General features: G+C 48.1%; 1 protein-coding gene across 2 annotated transcripts in view; it reads right to left on the bottom strand.

Annotated features, from left to right (window-relative positions):
- PACSIN1 (protein kinase C and casein kinase substrate in neurons 1) overlaps positions 1-26,006 on the bottom strand; it is a 416,659-nt gene that overhangs the window by 313,787 nt on the left and 76,866 nt on the right. The window contains exon 1 of one of the 2 annotated variants that reach the window (XM_086923203.1): positions 22,434-22,551. The exons of the other annotated variant lie outside the window; for it this stretch is intronic. The gene's annotated coding sequence lies outside the window, so the exon portion shown is untranslated. Of the gene's footprint in view, positions 1-22,433; positions 22,552-26,006 lie in introns of those variants that run through there. 2 annotated transcript variants of the gene reach the window in all.

Genomic DNA, 26,006 nt, shown 5'->3' with positions numbered 1-26,006 from the left:
ACACTCTGTGATACAGAGTCCACTGACACTGAGGAGCGATGCCTTACAGTCTGTTATTCGGAGCCCACTGACACTGAGGAGCGACACCTTACAGTATGCTTTTCGGAGCCCACTGACACTGAGGAGCGATGACTTATAGTCTGGTATTCGAAGCCCACTGACACTGAGGAGCGATGACTTACAGTCTGGTATTCGGAGCCCACTGACACTGAGGAGCGATGACTTACAGTCTGGTATTCGAAGCCCACTGACACTGAAGAGTGACACCTTACACTATGTGATACAGAGCGCACAGACACTGAGGATCGACACCTTACACTCTGTGATACAGAGTCCACTGAGGAACAACGCCTTACACTCTGTGATACAGAGTCCACTGAGGAGCAACGCCTTACAGTCTGTTATTCAGAGCCCAATGACACTGAGGAGCGACGCCTTACAGTCAGTTATTCAGAGCCCACTGACACTGAGGAGCGACGCCTTACAGTCAGTTATTCAGAGCCCACTGACACTGAGGAGCGACGCCTTACAGTCTGTTATTCGGAGCCCAATGACACTGAGGAGCGAAGCCTTACAGTCTGTTATTTGGAGCCCACAAACAGTGAGGAGCAACACCTTACATTCTGTTATTTGGAACCCAGGGGAACTGAGGAACAACACCTTACACTCTGTGATACAGAGCCCACTGACAGTGAGGAGAGACGCCTTACACTCTGTGATACAGAGCCCACTGACAGTGAGAAGCAACGCCTTACACTCTGTGATACAGAGCCCACTGACAGTGAGGAGCAACGCCTTACACTCTGTGATACAGAGACCATTGACACTGAGGAGTGACGCCTTACACTCTGTAATACAGAGCCCACTGACAGTGAGAAGCAACGCCTTACACTCTGTGATACAGAGCCCAGTGACAGTGAGGAGAGACGCCTTACACTCTGTGATACAGAGCCCACTGACAGTGAGAAGCAACGCCTTACACTCTGTGATACAGAGCCCATTGACACTGAGAAGCGACGCCTTACACTCTGTGATACAGAAGCCACTGACAGTGAGAAGCAACGCCTTACACTCTGTGATACAGAGCCCACTGACAGTGAGGAGCAACGCCTTACACTCTGTGATACAGAGACCATTGACACTGAGGAGTGACGCCTTACACTCTGTAATACAGAGCCCACTGACAGTGAGAAGCAACGCCTTACACTCTGTGATACAGAGCCCAGTGACAGTGAGGAGCAACGCCTTACACTCTGTGATACAGAGCCCATTGACACTGAGGAGTGACGCCTTACACTCTGTGATACAGAGCCCACTGACAGTGAGGAGCAATGCCTTACACTCTGTGATACAGAGCCCACTGACACTGAGGAGTGACGCCTTACACTCTGTGATAAAGAGCCCACTGACAGTGAGAAGCAACGCCTTACACTCTGTGATACAGAGCCAACTGACAGTGAGGAGCAAGGCCTTACACTCTGTGATACAGAAGCCACTGACACCGAGGAGTGACGTCTTACACTCTGTGATACAGAGCCCACTGACAGTGAGGAGCAACACCTTACACTCTGTGATACAGAGCCCATTGACACTGAGGAGCGACGCCTTACAGTCAGTTATTCGGAGCCCACTGACACTGAGGAGCGACGCCTTAAAGTCAGTTATTGAGAGCCCAATGACACTGAAGAGCGACGCCTTACAGTCTGTTATTTGGAGCCCACAAACAGTGAGGATCAACACCTTACATTCTGTTATTTGGAACCCAGGGGAACTGAGGAACAACGCCTTACACTCTGTGATACAGAGCCCGCTGACACTGAGGAGGGACGCCTTACACTCTGTGATACAGAGCCCACTGACAGTGAGAAGCAACGCCTTACACTCTGTGATACAGAGCCCACTGGCACTGAGGAGCAACGCCTTACACTCTGTGATACAGAGCCCACTGACAGTGAGGAGCAACGCCTTACACTCTGTGATACAGAGCCCATTGACAACGAGGAGTGCCGTCTTACACTCTGTGATACAGAGCCCATTGACACTGAGGAGCGACGCCTTTACACTCTGTGATACAGAGCCCATTGGCACCGAGGAGAGACGCCTTACACTCTGTGATACAGAGCCCATTGGCACTGAGGAGAGACGCCTTACACTCTGTGATACAGAGCCCACTGACAGTGAGGAGCGAGCAACGCCTTACACTCTGTGATACAGAGCCCACTGACAGTGAGGAGCAACGCCTTACACTCTGTGATACAGAGCCCATTGACACTGAGGACTGACGCTTTACACTCTGTGATACAGAAGCCACTGACACCGAGGAGTGACGTCTTACACTCTGTGATACAGAGCCCACTACAGGGAGAAGCAACGCCTTACACTCAGTGATACAGAGCCCACTGACAGTGAGGAGCAATGCCTTACACTCTGTGATACAGAGCCCATTGACAACGAGGAGTGACGCCTTACACTCTGTGATACAGAGCCCATTGACACTGAGGGGCGACGCCTTTACACTCTGTGATACAGAGCCCATTGGCACTGAGGAGAGACGCCTTACACTCTGTGATACAGAAGCAACTGACACCGAGGAGTGACGTCTTACACTCTGTGATACAGAGCCCACTGACAGTGAGGAGCAACGCCTTACACTCTGTGATACAGAGACCATTGACACTGAGGAGTGACGCCTTACACTCTGTGATACAGAGCCCACTGACACTGAGGAGTGACGTCTTACACTCTGTGATACAGAGCCCACTGACAGTGAGGAGCAACGCCTTACACTCTGTGATACAGAGCCCCATTGACACTGAGGAGTGACGCTTTACACTCTGTGATACAGAATCTACTGACACCGAGGAGTGACGTCTTACACTCTGTGATACAGAGCCCATTGACACTGAGGAGTGACGCCTTACACTCTGTGATACAAAGCCCACTGACAGTGAGGAGCAACGCCTTACACTCTGTGGTATGGAGCCCATTGACACTGAGGAGCGACGCCATACACACTGTGATACAGAGCCCACATTACCTTACACTGTGTGATACAGAGCCCATTGGCACTGAGGAGCGACGCCTTACACACTGTGATACGGAGCCCGCAACACCTTACACTGTGTGATACAGAGCCCATTGGCACTGAGGAGCCACGCTTTACACTCTATGATACAGAAGCCACTGACACCGAGGAGTGACGTCTTACACTCTCTGATACAGAGCCCACTACAGGGAGAAGCAACGCCTTACACTCTGTGATACAGAGCCCACTGACAGTGAGGAGCAACGCCTTACACTCTGTGATACAGAGCCCATTGACAACGAGGAGTGACGTCCTACACTCTGTGATACAGAGCCCATTGACACTGAGGAGCGACGCCTTTACACTCTGTGATACAGAGCCCATTGGCACCGAGGAGAGACGCCTTACACTCTGTGATACAGAGCCCATTGGCACTGAGGAGAGACGCCTTACACTCTGTGATACAGAGCCCACTGACAGTGAGGAGCAACGCCTTACACTCTGTGATACAGAGCCCACTGACAGTGAGGAGCAACGCCTTACACTCTGTGATACAGAGCCCATTGACACTGAGGACTGACGCTTTACACTCTGTGATACAGAAGCCACTGACACCGAGGAGTGACGTCTTACACTCTGTGATACAGAGCCCACTACAGGGAGAAGCAACGCCTTACACTCAGTGATACAGAGCCCACTGACAGTGAGGAGCAATGCCTTACACTCTGTGATACAGAGCCCATTGACAACGAGGAGTGACGCCTTACACTCTGTGATACAGAGCCCATTGACACTGAGGAGCGACGCCTTTACACTCTGTGATACAGAGCCCATTGGCACTGAGGAGAGACGCCTTACACTCTGTGATACAGAAGCAACTGACACCGAGGAGTGACGTCTTACACTCTGTGATACAGAGCCCACTGACAGTGAGGAGCAACGCCTTACACTCTGTGATACAGAGACCATTGACACTGAGGAGTGACGTCTTACACTCTGTGATACAGAGCCCACTGACACTGAGGAGTGACGTCTTACACTCTGTGATACAGAGCCCACTGACAGTGAGGAGCAACGCCTTACACTCTGTGATACAGAGACCATTGACACTGAGGAGTGACGTCTTACACTCTGTGATACAGAGCCCCATTGACACTGAGGAGTGACGCTTTACACTCTGTGATACAGAATCTACTGACACCGAGGAGTGACGTCTTACACTCTGTGATACAGAGCCCATTGACACTGAGGAGTGACGCCTTACACTCTGTGATACAAAGCCCACTGACAGTGAGGAGCAACGCCTTACACTCTGTGGTATGGAGCCCATTGACACTGAGGAGCGACGCCATACACACTGTGATACAGAGCCCACATTACCTTACACTGTGTGATACAGAGCCCATTGGCACTGAGGAGCGACGCCTTACACACTGTGATACGGAGCCCGCAACACCTTACACTGTGTGATACAGAGCCCATTGGCACTGAGGAGCCACGCTTTACACTCTATGATACAGAAGCCACTGACACCGAGGAGTGACGTCTTACACTCTCTGATACAGAGCCCACTACAGGGAGAAGCAACGCCTTACACTCTGTGATACAGAGCCCACTGACAGTGAGGAGCAATGTCTTACACTCTGTGATACAGAGCCCATTGACACTGATGAGTGACGCCTTTACACTCTGTGATACAGAGCCCATTGGCACTGAGGAGAGACGCCTTACACTCTGTGGTACGGAGCCCACTGACACCGAGGAGTGACGTCTTACACTCTGTGATACAGAGCCCACTGACAGTGAGGAGCAACGCCTTACACTCTGTGGAACGGAGCCCATTGACACTGAGGAGCAACGCCTTACACTCTGTGATACAGAGCCCACTGACAGTGAGGAGCAACGCCTTACACTCTGTGATACAGAGCCCATTGACACTGAGGACTGACGCTTTACACTCTGTGATACAGAAGCCACTGACACCGAGGAGTGACGTCTTACACTCTGTGATACAGAGCCCACTACAGGGAGAAGCAACGCCTTACACTCAGTGATACAGAGCCCACTGACAGTGAGGAGCAATGCCTTACACTCTGTGATACAGAGCCCATTGACAACGAGGAGTGACGCCTTACACTCTGTGATACAGAGCCCATTGACACTGAGGAGCGACGCCTTTACACTCTGTGATACAGAGCCCATTGGCACTGAGGAGAGACGCCTTACACTCTGTGATACAGAAGCAACTGACACCGAGGAGTGACGTCTTACACTCTGTGATACAGAGCCCACTGACAGTGAGGAGCAACGCCTTACACTCTGTGATACAGAGACCATTGACACTGAGGAGTGACGTCTTACACTCTGTGATACAGAGCCCACTGACACTGAGGAGTGACGTCTTACACTCTGTGATACAGAGCCCACTGACAGTGAGGAGCAACGCCTTACACTCTGTGATACAGAGCCCCATTGACACTGAGGAGTGACGCTTTACACTCTGTGATACAGAATCTACTGACACCGAGGAGTGACGTCTTACACTCTGTGATACAGAGCCCATTGACACTGAGGAGTGACGCCTTACACTCTGTGATACAAAGCCCACTGACAGTGAGGAGCAACGCCTTACACTCTGTGGTATGGAGCCCATTGACACTGAGGAGCGACGCCATACACACTGTGATACAGAGCCCACATTACCTTACACTGTGTGATACAGAGCCCATTGGCACTGAGGAGCGACGCCTTACACACTGTGATACGGAGCCCGCAACACCTTACACTGTGTGATACAGAGCCCATTGGCACTGAGGAGCCACGCTTTACACTCTATGATACAGAAGCCACTGACACCGAGGAGTGACGTCTTACACTCTCTGATACAGAGCCCACTACAGGGAGAAGCATCGCCTTACACTCTGTGATACAGAGCCCACTGACAGTGAGGAGCAATGTCTTACACTCTGTGATACAGAGCCCATTGACACTGATGAGTGACGCCTTTACACTCTGTGATACAGAGCCCATTGGCACTGAGGAGAGACGCCTTACACTCTGTGGTACGGAGCCCACTGACACCGAGGAGTGACGTCTTACACTCTGTGATACAGAGCCCACTGACAGTGAGGAGCAACGCCTTACACTCTGTGGTACGGAGCCCATTGACACTGAGGAGCAACGCCTTACACTCTGTGATACAGAGCCCATTGGCACTGAGGAGAGACGCCTTACACTCTGTGATACAGAAGCCACTGACACCGAGGAGTGACGTCTTACACTCTGTGGTACATAGCCCACTGACAGTGAGGAGCAACGCCTTACACTCTGTGGTACGAAGCCCATTGACACTGAGGAGAGACGCCTTACACTCTGTGATACAGAGCCCACTGACAGTGAGGAGCAACGCCTTACACTCTGTGGTACGGAGCCCATTGACACTGAGGAGAGAGGCCTTACACTCTGTCATGCAGAGCCCATTGACACTGAAGAGAGATGCCTTACACTCTGTCATACAGAGCTCATTGGCACTGAGGAGAGACGTCTTACACTCTGTGATACAGAGCCCATTGACACTGAGGAGCAACACCTTACATTCTGTGGTACGGAGCCCACTGACAGTGAGGAGCAACGCCTTACACTCTGTGATACAGAGCCCACTGACAGTGAGGAGCAACGCCTTACACTCTGTGGTACGGAGCCCACTGACAGTGAGGAGCAATGCCTTACACTCTGTGGTACGGAGCCCACAACTCCTTACACTGTGTGATACAGAGCCCATTGGCACTGAGGAGCCACACTTTACACTCTATGATACAGAAGCCACTGACACCGAGGAGTGACGTCTTACACTCTGTGATACAGAGCCCACTACAGGGAGGAGCAACGCCTTACACTCTGTTATACAGAGCCCACTGACAGTGAGGAGCAACGCCTTATACTCTGTGATACAGAGCCCATTGACAACGAGGAGTGACGTCTTATACTCTGTGATACAGAGCCCATTGACACTGAGGAGTGACGCCTTACACTCTGTGATACAGAGCCCATTGGCACTGAGGAGAGACGCCTTACACTCTGTGATACAGAGCCCATTGACACTGAGGAGTGACGCCTTACACTCTGTGATACAGAGCCCATTGACACTGAGGAGTGACGCCTTACACTCTGTGATACAGAGCCCATTGGCACTGAGGAGAGACGCCTTACACTCTGTGATACAGAAGCCACTGACACCGAGGAGTGACGTCTTACACTCTGTGATACAGAGCCCATTGACACTGAGGAGCGACGCCTTTACACTCTGTGATACAGAGCCCATTGACACTGAGGAGCAATGCCTTACACTCTGTGGTACGGAGCCCATTGACACTGAGGAGCAACGCCTTACACTCTGTGATACAGAGCCCATTGACACTGAGGAGTGACGCCTTACACTCTGTGATACAGAGCCCACTGACAGTGAGGAGCAACGCCTTATACTCTGTGATACAGAGCCCATCGACACTGAGGAGTGACGCCTTACACTTTGTGATACAGAGCCCATTGACACTGAGGAGTGACGCCTTACACTCTGTGATACAGAGCCCACTGACAACGATGAGTGACGTCTTATACTCTGTGATACAGAGCCCCTTGACACTGAGTAGTGACGCTTTACACTCCATGATACAGAAGCCACTGACACCGAGGAGTGACGTCTTACACTCTGTGATACAGAGCCCACTACAGGGAGGAGCAACGCCTTACACTCTGTGATACAGAGCCCATTGACACTGAGGAGTGACGCCTTACACTCTATGATACAGAAGCCACTGACACCGAGGAGTGACGTGTTACACTCTGCGATACAGAGCCCACTACAGGGAGGAGCAACGCCTTACACTCTGTGATACAGAGCCCACTGACAGTGAGGAGCAACGCCTTACACTCTGTGATACAGAAGCCACTGACACCGAGGAGTGGCGTCTTACACTCTGTGATACAGAGCCCACTACAGGGAGGAGCAACGCCTTACAATCTGTGATACAGAGCCCATTGACACTGAGGAGTGACGCCTTACACTCTATGATACAGAAGCCACTGACACCGAGGAGTGACGTGTTACACTCTGCGATACAGAGCCCACTACAGGGAGGAGCAACGCCTTACACTCTGTGATACAGAGCCCACTGACAGTGAGGAGCAACGCCTTACACTCTGTGATACAGAGCCCACTGACAGTGAGGAGCAACGCCTTACACTCTGTGATACAGAGCCCACTGACAGAGAGGAGCAACGCCTTACACTCTGTGATACAGAGCCCATTGACAGAGAGGAGCAACGCCTTACACTCTGTGATACAGAGCCCATTGACACTGAGGAGTGATGCCTTACACTCTGTGGTACGTAGCCCACTGACAGTGAGGAGCAACGCCTTACACTCTGTGGTACGGAGCCCACAACTCCTTACACTGTGTGATACAGAGCTCATTGACACTGAGGAGCAACGCCTTACACTCTGTGGTACAGAGCCCATTGACAGGGAGGAGCAACGCCTTGTGATTCAGAGCCCATTAACACTGAGGAGCGAAGCCTTACACTCTGTGGTACGGAGCCCACAACTCCTTACACTCTGTGACACAGAGCCCACTGACAGAGAGGAGCAACGCCTTACACTCTGTGATACAGAGCCCATTGACACTGAGGAGTGATGCCTTACACTCTGTGGTACGGAGCCCACTGACAGTGAGGAGCGACGCCATACACACTGTGATACAGAGCCCACATTACCTTACACTGTGTGATACAGAGCCCATTGGCACTGAGGAGCGACGCCTTACACACTGTGATACGGAGCCCGCAACACCTTACACTGTGTGATACAGAGCCCATTGGCACTGAGGAGCCACGCTTTACACTCTATGATACAGAAGCCACTGACACCGAGGAGTGACGTCTTACACTCTCTGATACAGAGCCCACTACAGGGAGAAGCATCGCCTTACACTCTGTGATACAGAGCCCACTGACAGTGAGGAGCAATGTCTTACACTCTGTGATACAGAGCCCATTGACACTGATGAGTGACGCCTTTACACTCTGTGATACAGAGCCCATTGGCACTGAGGAGAGACGCCTTACACTCTGTGGTACGGAGCCCACTGACACCGAGGAGTGACGTCTTACACTCTGTGATACAGAGCCCACTGACAGTGAGGAGCAACGCCTTACACTCTGTGGTACGGAGCCCATTGACACTGAGGAGCAACGCCTTACACTCTGTGATACAGAGCCCATTGGCACTGAGGAGAGACGCCTTACACTCTGTGATACAGAAGCCACTGACACCGAGGAGTGACGTCTTACACTCTGTGGTACATAGCCCACTGACAGTGAGGAGCAACGCCTTACACTCTGTGGTACGAAGCCCATTGACACTGAGGAGAGACGCCTTACACTCTGTGATACAGAGCCCACTGACAGTGAGGAGCAACGCCTTACACTCTGTGGTACGGAGCCCATTGACACTGAGGAGAGAGGCCTTACACTCTGTCATGCAGAGCCCATTGACACTGAAGAGAGATGCCTTACACTCTGTCATACAGAGCTCATTGGCACTGAGGAGAGACGTCTTACACTCTGTGATACAGAAGCCACTGACACTGAGCAGTGACGTCTTACACTCTGTGATACAGAGCCCATTGACACTGAGGAGCAACACCTTACATTCTGTGGTACGGAGCCCATTGACACTGAGGAGCAACGCCTTACACTCTGTGATACAGAGCCCACTGACAGTGAGGAGCAACGCCTTACACTCTGTGATACAGAGCCCATTGACACTGAGGAGCAACACCTTACATTCTGTGGTACGGAGCCCACTGACAGTGAGGAGCAACGCCTTACACTCTGTGATACAGAGCCCACTGACAGTGAGGAGCAACGCCTTACACTCTGTGGTACGGAGCCCACTGACAGTGAGGAGCAATGCCTTACACTCTGTGGTACGGAGCCCACAACTCCTTACACTGTGTGATACAGAGCCCATTGGCACTGAGGAGCCACACTTTACACTCTATGATACAGAAGCCACTGACACCGAGGAGTGACGTCTTACACTCTGTGATACAGAGCCCACTACAGGGAGGAGCAACGCCTTACACTCTGTTATACAGAGCCCACTGACAGTGAGGAGCAACGCCTTATACTCTGTGATACAGAGCCCATTGACAACGAGGAGTGACGTCTTATACTCTGTGATACAGAGCCCATTGACACTGAGGAGTGACGCCTTACACTCTGTGATACAGAGCCCATTGGCACTGAGGAGAGACGCCTTACACTCTGTGATACAGAGCCCATTGACACTGAGGAGTGACGCCTTACACTCTGTGATACAGAGCCCATTGACACTGAGGAGTGACGCCTTACACTCTGTGATACAGAGCCCATTGGCACTGAGGAGAGACGCCTTACACTCTGTGATACAGAAGCCACTGACACCGAGGAGTGACGTCTTACACTCTGTGATACAGAGCCCATTGACACTGAGGAGCGACGCCTTTACACTCTGTGATACAGAGCCCATTGACACTGAGGAGCAATGCCTTACACTCTGTGGTACGGAGCCCATTGACACTGAGGAGCAACGCCTTACACTCTGTGATACAGAGCCCATTGACACTGAGGAGTGACGCCTTACACTCTGTGATACAGAGCCCACTGACAGTGAGGAGCAACGCCTTATACTCTGTGATACAGAGCCCATCGACACTGAGGAGTGACGCCTTACACTTTGTGATACAGAGCCCATTGACACTGAGGAGTGACGCCTTACACTCTGTGATACAGAGCCCACTGACAACGATGAGTGACGTCTTATACTCTGTGATACAGAGCCCCTTGACACTGAGTAGTGACGCTTTACACTCCATGATACAGAAGCCACTGACACCGAGGAGTGACGTCTTACACTCTGTGATACAGAGCCCACTACAGGGAGGAGCAACGCCTTACACTCTGTGATACAGAGCCCATTGACACTGAGGAGTGACGCCTTACACTCTATGATACAGAAGCCACTGACACCGAGGAGTGACGTGTTACACTCTGCGATACAGAGCCCACTACAGGGAGGAGCAACGCCTTACACTCTGTGATACAGAGCCCACTGACAGTGAGGAGCAACGCCTTACACTCTGTGATACAGAAGCCACTGACACCGAGGAGTGGCGTCTTACACTCTGTGATACAGAGCCCACTACAGGGAGGAGCAACGCCTTACAATCTGTGATACAGAGCCCATTGACACTGAGGAGTGACGCCTTACACTCTATGATACAGAAGCCACTGACACCGAGGAGTGACGTGTTACACTCTGCGATACAGAGCCCACTACAGGGAGGAGCAACGCCTTACACTCTGTGATACAGAGCCCACTGACAGTGAGGAGCAACGCCTTACACTCTGTGATACAGAGCCCACTGACAGTGAGGAGCAACGCCTTACACTCTGTGATACAGAGCCCACTGACAGAGAGGAGCAACGCCTTACACTCTGTGATACAGAGCCCATTGACAGAGAGGAGCAACGCCTTACACTCTGTGATACAGAGCCCATTGACACTGAGGAGTGATGCCTTACACTCTGTGGTACGTAGCCCACTGACAGTGAGGAGCAACGCCTTACACTCTGTGGTACGGAGCCCACAACTCCTTACACTGTGTGATACAGAGCTCATTGACACTGAGGAGCAACGCCTTACACTCTGTGGTACAGAGCCCATTGACAGGGAGGAGCAACGCCTTGTGATTCAGAGCCCATTAACACTGAGGAGCGAAGCCTTACACTCTGTGGTACGGAGCCCACAACTCCTTACACTCTGTGACACAGAGCCCACTGACAGAGAGGAGCAACGCCTTACACTCTGTGATACAGAGCCCATTGACACTGAGGAGTGATGCCTTACACTCTGTGGTACGGAGCCCACTGACAGTGAGGAGCAACGCCTTACACTCTGTGGTACGGAGCCCACAACTCCTTACACTGTGTGATACAGAGCCCATTGACACTGAGGAGCGACGCCTTACACACTGTGATACAGAAGCCACTGACAACGAGGAGCAACGCCTTACACTCTGTGATACAGAGCCCATTGACAACGAGGAGTGACGCCTTACACTATGTGGTACAGAGCCCATTGACAGGGAGGAGCAACGCCTTACACTCTGTGATACAGAGCCCACTGACAGTGAGGAGCAACGCCTTACACTCTGTGATACAGAGCCCATTGACAACGAGGAGCAACGCCTTACACTCTGTGATACAGAGCCCACTGACAGTGAGGAGCAACGCCTTACACTCTGTGGTACAGAGCCCACTGACAGGGAGGAGCAACGCCTTACACTCTGTGATACAGAGCCCATTGACAACAAGGAGTGACGCCTTACACTATGTGGTACAGAGCCCATTGACAGGGAGGAGCAACGCCTTACACTCTGTGATACAGAGCCCACTGACAGTGAGGAGCAACGCCTTACACTCTGTGATACAGAGCCCATTGACAACGAGGAGTGACGCCTTACACTATGTGGTACAGAGCCCATTGGCACTGAGGAGAGACGCCTTGCACTCTGTGATACAGAGCCCACTGACAGTGAGGAGCAACGCCTTACACTCTGTGGTACAGAGCCCACTGACAGGGAGGAGCAACGCCTTACACTCTGTGATACGGAGCCCACTGACAGGGAGGAGCAACGCCTTGTGATACAGAGCCCATTAACACTGAGGAGCGACGCCTTACACTCTGTAATACAGATCCCACAGACACAGGATGAGGAGCCTGTGACACTGAGGAGTGACACCTTACACTCTTTGATACAGAGCCCATTGACACTGAGGAGTGACGCCTTACACTCTGTGATACAGAGCCCATTGACAACGAGGAGTGACGCCTTACACTATGTGGTACAGAGCCCATTGGCACTGAGGAGAGACGCCTTGCACTCTGTGATACAGAGCCCACTGACAGTGAGGAGCAACGCCTTACACTCTGTGGTACAGAGCCCACTGACAGGGAGGAGCAACGCCTTACACTCTGTGGTACAGAGCCCACTGACAGGGAGGAGCAACGCCTTACACTCTGTGATACGGAGCCCACTGACAGGGAGGAGCAACGCCTTGTGATACAGAGCCCATTAACACTGAGGAGCGACGCCTTACACTCTGTAATACAGATCCCACAGACACAGGATGAGGAGCCTGTGACACTGAGGAGTGACACCTTACACTCTTTGATACAGAGCCCACTGGCTCTGAGGAGTGAGCGCTTACACTCTGTGATAAATAACAAATTGACACTAAGGAGTGATACCTTACACTCTGTGATGCCAAAACCCAGTCTCCATGAGGAGTGATCTTTTCTTTTTCTTTCTTTTTCAGAAAGTTTTATATAGTGGGAACTTGAGCCGAAGGTATCGGGTATCAGAGCGCTTTACATGAGCTCCAGTTTCGCTAGACAGACACATCCATTTTTTGTTAGGCAGAGGGAGATGAAGTGATTTGCCCAGAATCACAGGATGTGGAGCATCGTTGCCGCGACTCGAACTCGGTTCCCCAGATTTGAGCTTGACGCCCTAGCCATTAGGCTACATCCTATCACTCATCCTTACACTCAAAAATTCTGAGCCCGTTATCATTGAGGGGTGATGCCTACTCTGTCACTGAGTAAGTGCTTTCTGAGAGTGCACTGAAGAGCGATGTCTTACACTCAATGATCTAAAACCCAGTAACATTGAGGAGGGATGTTATATCCTGTTATTATTAAGTGCCTATATTATTTATGCTTGTACCTCTTTAACTGCATGAGCCATGCTGTGTTTCCTTTTAACTCTGCATTCTTAACAGAGCTTTGCTCATACAGCATTCTCCACTGTTAGTCAGTTGTAACCTGTGTCCTGCTGTGTCAGGACTGGATGCTGTGCTGCTCAATAAATCATCTTAACTACAACTGCTTCCTTGGATCTTTACAAAATTGGCGACGAGGACAACCTTACTCCAGCCATCTACAGCACAGGAGCGGAGTTTGAACCCATTTTTGGATATATTTACTTATTTTTACAAAATTCTACTGATCTGCCTGCTTTGAAAATACCCAAGACATCCTGCACTACCTACTGGCTTCTACCAACGTCTCTACCAACGTTTCCCTGCAATTTGGATGTTTTTGTGGCATTTATTTTCCTTTTCTGACCTTTAAATGTCTTTTGGCATCTTTCAAGCTGGTACTTTATAGCGCGATCGCTTCACGAGCGTTTCTGCTGCCTTGACAACGCGACTTCTTCACGAGTGTTCCTGCTGCCTTGACAACATTCACTCGTCATTGCCTCATTCCTTGACAACGCTTTGGTTGCCAGCGCACACGTCATCGCCTTGGTTAATTAGCGATGACGCTTTGAACATCGTCGGAGTCATTTCAGCTTTCTACGCGCTCCTTAGCAACCAGCTACAATTGGGCCGTAACTTCCAGCAACGCCTCCGCGTCATCACCCTGCGTTACCAGCCACGCTATCATTGGTCTGGATCTGCTAACAACGTCTTCGCGTCATCACGCACGCATTGTTTGGACGTCTACACGCACGCTACATCACGTGCCTCCATTTTGTTTCTTGGTTGCCTAGCAACTTCACACGGCGATCAACTTTCACGAAGGAACCTTTTCCAGTCATCGTTTTGCTTCGTTTCTTTTTGATTTTATCTAGTTTTTAGCCCTTTTTACTAGCGTTTCTCTTAATTACAGTTCACACTGTTTATTTACCTCGCCAAGCGCTCCACAACCATTATTAAAACCACAGCTTCGCCTCTTCTCCACTGACAAGCTACTGACCACGCTGACTTCAATTGGCATAAGTACTGTTACATTTTACCTTTTACCTTTTCTGCATATTTACATTTTGTGTTTTTTTTTTGTATTTTATCATTTTATTCGTTTGTTCAATTTATTATTCTATTTTACTATTAACAACATGCAGTTTGATCCTCCTGCAAAATTTTTACAAGTCAAGGGCGATCCACCGTTGCCTTGGTCAAGGTGGAAAGAGGAGTTTTTCAATTATATGAAAGCTATTGATGGAGAGCGTATGGGTTCAGAAAGAAAAAAAAGTATTTTGTTACATTGTTTAGGCTCTGAGGGTCAGGAAATCTTTAGGACCTTGCCTCCATTTGCTGCGCCTAGTGGTAGTGGTGACTCTGTGAATGTTTACACTGAAGCTCTTGGTAGGTTGGAAAAACGCTTTAAGCCTACCGCTAACATTGCGTTGAATCGTTTTAAATTTTATACTAGAGCACAAAAACAAGAGGAATCCTTTGATGATTTTCTTACTTCTCTAAGAGCATTAACCTTACATTGCAATTTTGGTGCCATGGCAGATGAAATGATTCGCGATCAGATCATTGTCCATGTCAAAAACAAAAAAATTCAAGATAAGCTTTGGTGTATAGGTGATCCTAATCTGGAAGAAACTATAGCTATTGCTAAGTCTACAGAAATGTCAGAGAAATGGATGAATATTGTTGTGAAACAAACATCTAATTCTCACTCTGTTAAATCCAACACTGAAGAAGAAGTGTGTATTGTTAAATCCAAAGTTGATGAAAAAAATGTTGTTCCTTTCCAATCTAAATTTAAAAATACTGTGGGTATTGGTAATAGAAGATTTGATTCTAATAGTTCATCACTTTTATGCTACAGATGTGGGAGTAAATCACATATAGCCTCTTTTCAGGGCTGTCCTGCCATAAACAGAACTTGTAATATTTGTAACAAGGTAGGACATTTCAGCAACGTATGTAGAGAAAGGAGGTACAATTCTCAACCTCGTTCTGGACGATCTGTCACTCCCTCTTCCTCAAAGGTATCTTCTGTTGGGGTGGTTGAAGTACAACATGAAGTTGAACGTGGCTATGTTGTTTCTATTCTTGGATCAACCACTAAGAAATCTCCCAAATGTACTTTTCATGTCTCAGGTATTGCTATTGAACTTATGGTAGATTCAGGATCTCCATGGACAATTATTACCAAAGAATATTTTAACGAAAAGTTAACAAGTGTTTGCAATATTTCTGATTTACAACCTTCAGACATTTTAGCTGAAAGTTTCAATGGAAATACTATCGATATTGAAGGTTTCTTTGATGTTCTTTTATGTTTCAGAGGTAGATCAGCTCAAATCAAGCTTTATATAGCTATCAAAGGAGTCAATGTTCTGGGTTGGCATGATCAATGGGAACTTGGCATCACGTTGAATCCACGTGCCAAGGATCCCATCTCTCTTTGTAGTGAACAAGATATGATCAACTCTGTTTCTGATGTTAATGGAAAGGATGATGTAATTATTTCATGGTCTGAAAAGTTCAATAAAGTTTTCTGTGACCGTTTAGGAAGATTGGAAAATTTTGCACACAAAATTGTTCTCAAGGAGGGTGCTGTCCCAGTCAAACAAAAGCTTAGGGGAGTTCCTTTAAATGTTAGGGATGAGCTAAAAGAAATGTTGGATGACCTACTCAAGGACAGTATTATAGAGCCCATTGAATCTTCAGAGTGGGTTTCGCCCATCGTTTTGGTGCGCAAACCTGACCAGAAATTGAGGGTCTGCATTGATTTGAGGGCTTTAAACTCTAATATTGTTATAGACTGTCATCCACTCCCCAATATTAATGAGCTGGTTTCCTTGTTTGATGGTGCGCAGATCTTTTCCACCTTGGACCTTAGATCTGCGTATCATCAAATTGAGCTTACTGAAGATTCCAAGAAATATACAGCCTTCATTACCCCTATGGGACTATTTCAATATAGAAGGATGCCGTTTGGATTAGCATCCGCTGCCTCCGTTTTCCAACGTATTATGTTTCAAATCTTTAGGGACCTTGATAAATTCGTAAAATGCTTTCAGGATGACATCTTAATTTTCTCAAAAAATGAGGCCGAACATAGTTCACATTTGAGTATTGTATGCAAAAGATTAGAAAAATCTGGCCTTACCCTCAAAGCACACAAGTGCAAACTTTTTAGGAAGTCGGTGGAATACTTAGGTCACACCTTGTCGGGGGAAGGTCTTGTTCCTAAAAAATCTAATGTTGAGGCCATCCTCTGTGCTCCAGCCCCAAAGAATAAGGAACAACTTCTCTCTTTCTCCGGGATGTGTGAATACTATAGTAAATTTGTTGTGAATTTTGCCACCAAGATGGAACCTTTAAGAAAACTGTTAAGACAGTGCAACGATTTTGTATGGGAAACTGAACAGGAAAAAGCTTTTACAGATATCAAACATGATATTGTTAATTCCCCGACTTTGAAACCATTTAGAATTGGGAAAAAATGCATCATCACCACTGATGCAAGTTTGTACGGTCTTGGGTGTGTGCTATCTCAAACTGATGATGTTGCAGAATGGAACGTAGCTTTCTCCTCCAGAACTTTGAGTGAAACTGAACGCAGATATGCGGTTATTGAACGTGAGTTGCTTGCTTGTGTGTGGGCCATTGAACACTATAGGATTTACATTTGGGGCAGTGAGTTTATTCTAAGAACGGACCACAAACCTTTGGTGCATATCCTATCAGCCGGGGGTGGTTGGAATTCGACAGCTAGGATTGCACGTCTTTCATCCAAGCTACAGGAGTACAATTTTAAGGTTGAATATATTCCAGGGAAGAAAAATGTCACTGCTGACTGTTTGTCACGTCTTCCGTGTGAAAGTAAAGTAGACAATGTGAATAGTCTTTCTGAAGTTGATTTTGTGTTAGGATTGACAGATTTAGTATCTCCCCAGTATCAAGATATTTCTGAACAGTTTTGGTTAGAATGCCAGAATAAGGATGAGAAATTTGTTAAGCTGAAGAAATACCTTCTAGAAGGTTGGCCCAGCAAGAATAACGTTGAATATGATCTGCTACCATTTTACAACATAGCAGAAGAGTTATGGTGTGAAGGGGATTTGTTCTTCAAATCTGAAAAATGTATTCCACCAAGTGGGGTGCAAGAACTTATTCTCAAATTAGCACACAAGACCCATCCGGGAATCTCGGCCATGAAGCGTATTATAAGGTTACATTTCTGGTGGCCTGGAATGGATAGATTCATAGACCGTACTGTCAGAGAATGCAATGAGTGCTGTAACAGCGACAAGATGTTAAAATTACATGTTCCACCTCTTAAGACAGTGAAATGGCCAGAATTTCCGTGGAGCAAGATAGCATTTGATATTTCAGGACCCTTCCAAGTGTTGCCAGAAAGTTCACGTTTTGCATTGGTCATTGTGGATTACCACTCTAAGTGGCCAGAAGTGAAATTTGTAGCCAAAATCACTTCTGAAGTTGTCATTTCTTTTTTTAAAGAAGTTTTTGCTAGGGAAGGCTGTCCTTCGGTATTGGTTTCTGATAATGGGGTGCAGTTAGTCTCCGCTGAAATGAAATTGTTCTTACAATCCTGCAACATCAAACACATGTGTACATCTCTTTACGAGCCACATGAGAACGGGCAGGTTGAGCGTTTCAACCGTGTTTTAAAGGGTTTTGTCTCTGATGCCATCAAAGAGAAAGGGGATTGGTTAAACCGTATCAGACAGAAACTTTGGACTTATCGTATAACTCCCCATAGCACTACTGAGATTAGTCCGTTCAAACTACTCAAAGGTAGGGATCCTGCGTCAGACACGTGCCCTTGGTGGTTCAAGGAAAAATGTGAAGCTCTGGTACAAAATAATGTAGATGTCAAGGAAGTTGCAAAGAGAGTAAGTGGGAAACAAAGTAAATCTGAAGTTTGGTACAATAAGAAGTGGAAAACAAGAGAGCATGAATTGTGTGTTGGGGATTGGGTAAGAATCTTAAAACCTTTCTTAGTCACCAAAGGTACGAGTAAGTTTGGCAGACCTATTCAAATCAAAAGAGTTTTCAGTAACTCAGTTGTTACTCAGGATGGCAAGGTTTGGAACTCAAGCAGGGTTGCTAAATGTCCTACTCAAGATGTGTCTAAATTCCAACCTCACGCTGTTACTGATAGAGGTTACATTTCTGATGGTGGGTCTGATTCATTTTCTGATTCTGTAGCTTCAAGGATCAAAGACGATAGGCGAATCAGAAGAAGACCAGTTTCTTTGCAAGATTTTGTATAGCTGTTTTTTCTCTTTCCTTTGTTTGGTCTGTAGCCCTCCCAGCCTTACTCCTTTTATTTTCATTTAATGAGGGAGGTGTGTTATATCCTGTTATTATTAAGTGCCTATATTATTTATGCTTGTACCTCTTTAACTGCATGAGCCATGCTGTGTTTCCTTTTAACTCTGCATTCTTAACAGAGCTTTGCTCATACAGCATTCTCCACTGTTAGTCAGTTGTAACCTGTGTCCTGCTGTGTCAGGACTGGATGCTGTGCTGCTCAATAAATCATCTTAACTACAACTGCTTCCTTGGATCTTTACAAGGGATGTCTCGTGTTCAGTGGTACAAAGACAGGTGTCACCGAGGAGTGTTCCCTTACACTCAGTTATACAGAACCCACTGTCACTGAGGAGGGCTGCCTTACACTCAGTGATAGAGAGCCCAGTGTCACTGAGAAGTAATATGCTACACACTCAGTGATAGAGCGCTCAGTGTCACTCAGGAGTGATACCGTACTTCAGTGATACAGAACCGAATGTTGCCGAGGAGCGTTGTCTTAAACTAAGTGATACAGGCCACACTGTCACTCAAGCGTGAGTGATGCATCGCACTCAGTGACACAGAGTCCACTCTCACTGAGGAGTGATGTCTTACATACATAAAAGTGTCACTCAAGCGTGAGTGATGCATCGCACTCAGTGACACATAGCCGGGAATTACAGGGGAGTGTTCCCTTACGCTCAGTGATACAGATCCCACTCTCACTGAGGAGTGACGCCTTACATATATCCAAGTGTCACTGAGGCATGAGTGATGCATCGCACTCAGTGACACATAGCAGGGAATTACAGGGGAGTGTTCCCTTACGCTCAGTGACACAGATCCCACTCTCACTGAGGAGTGACGCCTTACATATACCCAAGTGTCACTGAGGCGTGAGTGATGCATCGTACTCAGTGACACATAGCCGGGAATTACAGGGTAGTGTTCCCTTACGCTCAGTGATACATAGTCCACTCTCACTGAGGAGTGATTCCTTACATATATCCAAGTGTCACTCAAGCGTGAGTGATGCATCGCACTCAGTGACACATAGCCGGGAATTACAGGGTAGTATTCCCTTACACTCAGTGACACAGAGTCCACTCTCACTGAGGAGTGACGCCTTACATATATCCAAGTGTCACTCAAGCATGAGTGATGCATCGCACTCAGTGACACATAGCCGGGAATTACAGGGGAGTGTTCCTTTACGCTCAGTGATACAGAACCCTCTCTCACTGAGGAGTGACGCCTTACATATATCCAAGTGTCACTCAAGCATGAGTGATGCATCGCACTCAGTGACACATAGCCGGGAATTACAGGGGAGTGTTCCTTTACGCTCAGTGATACAGATCCCACTCTCACTGAGGAGTGACGCCTTACATATATCCAAGTGTTACTGAGGTATGAGTGATGAAGAGCCGAGTGTCACTGGGGAGTGTTTTCAATGCAGTCTCCTGGAGTAACCATGCAAATAAGTAGATTGTTTCGCTTCTGGTGACCTGGCGTGGGCCGCGAACACGCGATCTGGATGAGTGTGTTATTAATAACATCCACTATGCCCATGCACACCGTGAAGGCACTGACTGGGTTGGCTCCTTGCGCTTTAACGATGATTGTTATTATTAACTAACCTAATGGGAGCTCGAGGACGCGTTTCATTAATGTGTTGACAAGTAAATGGGGGCGGCCATTGCTGGCAGAGGAGCCAGGGAGATGCAAAGAGCTGCAGCAAGGACTGTGCTGTCAGAAGCTTCTGACGATTATCATAATTGTGCCACATACCACTCCGCAGTTCGGGCTGGACTGAGGACCAGGGTCAAGACTGGCTTGCATATGGCTGGGTCTGAACTGGGGTGGCATGGTGAGCAAAAGAACAATGGATTTAACATAGATCTCTTGACTAGGGGTGAGTGTTTGATCTATTTAGCATTCCGTCCATCATTTGTTGCTGCAGCTCATATCACAACGCAAAGTCACATATAGATAAGAAAATACCGCCCACCATATCATAACTGAGGGTAGTATTTGAGAATCCAGTAAGGCACACCATGTGGTAACATATGGGCCTCCAAACTAACCTTAAAATAGCAGAGCATGACACCACATGCATTACAAGCCAAAATAACAACACAACGCAACAGAAACATAACATAAAGCTATCAGCTCACATAGAAGCATGCCCATTACACTCACAGAGACACCTGGTAAAATTGTGCCTCTCAAAAGAATGCAGCTGACTCGAAGAGACAGGCGCAGTGCCACTTGAGGGGCAGCAGGGGACTGCCCCTCTCAGAGAACAACCGACAGAGACATACAGATACCTACAAAGACAGCTGAGAGCTATGCTTCTGAGAGACCGCCGGAAACAGAGAGGCAGCCCGTCACATCTAAAGCTGACCACTGTACTCTCAGAGAGTGACTGACAGAGCGACGGAGAGAGAGAGAGAGAGAGAGATTAAAGGGGAGAGAAAGGTGGAGAGGGGGAGATATCCTGCCATATTTAAAGACTGCTGGTAGGTGCATCTCCCAAATTAGACCAGATGATGAAGGAAGAGACATTCTGGTGCCTTCAAATACCGCTGGTAACAGGGTCTGCTGCCATCAATATGTATCGCGAGAGACCCATTGATGCACAGAGACATACATTGAGTACTGCAAGAGCAACGATACTTCACAGCCGAGACCCCCGGATGTACACAGCAACGCGAGCTGTCGTCGCAGAGATTGTCGGCAGTCTATGGACGGCTACCCATTGATGCGAGAGACAGCCGACATTAATGTCTTATATGGGCCACCAACCGGACGACAGCTAGTTTTAATGTGTATCGCGAGAGAGCAACTGATGCATACAGAGAGACATACCGAGGGCCATGGAAGACATCTGAGATCGGGACCTGCCGAGGCACACACCAGCTGGTGTCTGGGGACCGTTGACAGCTGCACCCCAAGGAACCGCGACCCACTGATGCGAGAGACACTCAACGCCACCCAGAGACAGCTCACATAAATACCTCATGAGGCTCGAACTGGGAGACAGCTGGTAAGAAAATGGACCACACTAGAGACCGAGTGATGCCTTAAAAGAGACACCCGCCGACTCCCGAGAGACAGCTGGCAACAATAACTTGGACGGAAGGAGAGTCACGGACTGTCATCCGAGAGACAGAGGGTGCCCTCGCCGCCCTTCACCCATCGCCTCAGACACACTGTTACCCCTCACTCTTACCTCTCGGTGCCCTGCGGGTGCCCTTGACAGCCCAGCCCAGGCACAGACCCTTCCCGTGATGCACTGAGGGGCGCGGGCGGGGGTATCCCTGGAGCACAACCCCCCTACTGCGGTGTGTGGTGGCTTGAGGGGCAGAAAGCAGGGGCTTCTCACTGGCTCCGTGTCTGAGCACAGAATACAGCAGCAGCACCGCGGACTGCAGGCAAACACCCCCCTCCGCCCCCTCCACGCGTGTCACCCCCACCCTTCCCCCTCCTTCCGCCCACCTCCTTCTGCTGGTCTCCATGACAACAAGAGGATACTCGCTGCCTGCAACCAGCTAGCAGCACAGCCCCCCATCCCGAGTCACAGGCACACATGCAAAAATACACCCTGCTGGGCTCTTGCCAAAAATTGCAATAAATGAAAAATGCCTGGAAAAGGGGGGGCGAGGGGGGAGTGGGAGGCAGGGCTACTCACCCCGACTTTCGAGACCAGTCGCAGAGGGGGTGCACTGCGGACATCCACTGAGCCCAGCTCTGTTATTGCCCCCCACTCCTCACCTGCAGGCGCTATACAAATCCAATATACAATACAATACAACCCCGGCACTGAGACCCTTACCATGACCGAGCCCTGTCACAGCATGTCAATCTTGACTCAGGGGGGTGGCAGTTGACGGCGTCTTTCTCCCCTTTCATAGTTTCGCCCACACATACTCACACCTGTCATGCCACATGCAGACTCACTCACACCCATCCAGTCACAAGCGTGCGCGTGTACAGCCACCATTCAAAAGCATCTACACCCGCACAGACTCATTATTAGCGTACACACATAACTACACATACATTCATACATGCACACACACGCACCCAACATTCAACAAGCACGGCCGTGAAGGTGACACTCTGGCAGGAAGAAGAAGCACAAAGGCCTCAGAAGTTCCTGAATGTTTCTGGGAGGGAGGGACTTGCAAAAGATCACACTACCTCTTCTCATTGGCTGGCATTGACATGGGTCAGCCAATGAGAGGCGTCATTTCCTTACTTGTTACAGAGTGGAGTGTGGCCACTTGTGATGAGGCACCATTGATAGTCAGCTCTGGGCACTTTAGGTCATAACCAGAGGCTCCTGGGAAGGACTATATCAGTGACACTCTTCCTCATGATGAGGGGGAGGTCCTCGCAGGACTTCGCTGTGCTGATGAGGTCACTGCCCGCAGGACTGTAAATTCTTCAGCCAAGCAAAAGCATGTAGAGCACCCAGCTGCCTGACCCTGATTTAATGACCTTTGCTGACCCTGACAGACATCATCATGCTTTGGTAAAGGGAGGTGGAGCAGAGCCCCAACACCCATAATAACAGGCCACCTTTGTGATGGGGGAAGTCTTATTAAAAGCCTATCTACTTACCCTACTGTTTTTGGTGTCTTCAAGCTAACTGAAGATGAGTCTATTACGCTTACGGATTCTTACAAGTTTCTTAAGATGCTGATAGGGTTGGTGCAAGTGGCATCCATTTTTCAAAGTGTGTTAATGTTTTGTTGGGTGACATGGTGGGAATAACACACTTCCAGAATGGTCATCATCAGCAAGTCTTGGAAAGAGCACAACTATTGTGTGCATCAAGTTTTGCATTGGCTGGGAAAAGTTGGCTTAACACCGAGGGCTGAGAAATGTGAGTTTGGCCATGAGGACATTTCTTATCCAGGTCATACTATTTCAGGCAATGGGGTGAAACCAAAGTAAGAGTTGGTGGACACCATCTGCAATCTCAAGGCACCTATGAGTAAGGATGAGGTGTCATTCCTAGCTATGTTTAAGTTCAGAGCCAAACTCATTATAGTATCAGAAGGGTTCAGCTGTATGAGAAGGGTTCCGTTTTTAGACAGAGCATGGAGGCGGATCAGGAATTCAATGTGATCTAAGGGGGTTTGGTGAAAGCACCTGATCTTAAGGCATTTGTTCCAGGCAAGGATGTCATTGTGGTCACTAATGCAAGTGGGAAGAGACTTGTTGCAGTCCTGCGACCAAAAAGATGATTTAGAAAGAGTGATTGCTTGTACTTCGAAGGTACCGAAGGAAGCCAAATGTAATTACTTGGTTATTGAGGTAGAGACTTTGGCATTTAGTTGGGCAGTCAGGAAGTTTAAAAATGGCTTCTGGGGCCGTGCCTTTATCATACTTTAGATCATAAGCCTTTTAAGGAAATTCTTGAAAATACATGTTTGCATTCTGCCTGCATTTCGGAGGTGGGTTGTTGAGTTCCAGAAATATACCTGTAATGTGGAGCACTTACCATGGTTTAGGAACTATGCTAGAGGATGTCTTTCCAGGTTGGTGGCTGCAGTGAGGGAACATTATTTTGACGAGAAACATGTGAAGACTATGAACGTTTGTGGTGGAGATTGGGTAAGAATCCAAGCTCCTGTGGGAATGCCAAATGGGTCTAAACATAACAAGCCCAAGAAGTGGTGAAACTCTTTAATAATACTGTCAAAACCGGAGATTGTAAAATATGGAATTTAAAGAGAGTTTCACATTGCAAGGCTCCTCCTTTTGACCTAAGGAGGGGTAATGATCTTGAACCGATGTGTGACAAGGGTTCAGGGACTCGGTGGAAATGAAAAGGCGTGTAAGAAAGCAGCATACCTGTATGAATATTGTCTATCGCAAATTGATATGGCCTCTCTATTTGCACACAGTCATTCTTTGTTCTAACCAGTGGGTGGGTTGATGATTTTAGCGGTTTTCGTCTGTGTTTCTCTTCCATAACTCTTACTTGACTTGTTATTATGCTTTGTATTTACTCTCAGTTTATCTGCTATGCATTTGTTTGCTTTATTTGTACAAAAGGAAGACGTGGGGTAATTCGACCACAGTGTTGATCTATTGTGGGAGGTAATCCAGCTGGATGGAATATCTACACTGAGCGCCTTAAGATTGTCAGTTACTGCCTGATTGTTGGTGGATGTGGTCCTATTAAAAGTATATCTACTTACCCTGTTGTTTTTGGTATATCCATACACCTATGTCCTGACCTACAGCATCCTCAGCTATTATATATAGTAATGGTGCCTAAGCACAAATCAGCAAATCAGCCACATATCCTGCTAAAGTAGTCCAGGACTGAGACCTACCACAAGGCACTTTTAATGTTCCTCAATCCCAGCCTGAAGCACATCTGCAATTCTATTACTTTGGTCCTTTCACAGAACTGTCCACACTCTTCAATCCTGAACTGAAGAACCTGCTGCCTTTCCAATCACTCGTCAAAACAGAAAAAAGGGGATTGAGGCTTTGAGGGCCGCACCGAGGGTCAAGTTCCTATTGTTACTATAATATGGGGGCAAATGGTCTGGGATACAACCCCCTAGATCCCAACATAGAACAAATAAGAATTTGTTCTGTACATCAAACTTCACAAGTTGACCTCGCACACCAAAAACAGTATAATAAACACAATATTAGTGCTTGATAAACATTTGTTTTGTGACAAAGATGGAATCCAACAGTTCTCCCAAGAAAATTTCAAGTCAGTTTTCTTCGTTTTATTCTTTCTTTTATTATTCAAAGGCTATTTTTATCTGCG

Source organism: Lissotriton vulgaris, chromosome 5 (genome assembly GCF_964263255.1).
Source record: "Lissotriton vulgaris chromosome 5, aLisVul1.2, whole genome shotgun sequence".
NCBI classification, from domain to species: domain Eukaryota; kingdom Metazoa; phylum Chordata; class Amphibia; order Caudata; family Salamandridae; genus Lissotriton; species Lissotriton vulgaris.
Note: the sequence above shows the minus strand (reverse complement) of the source record. Positions and strands in the feature narration are given on the sequence as shown.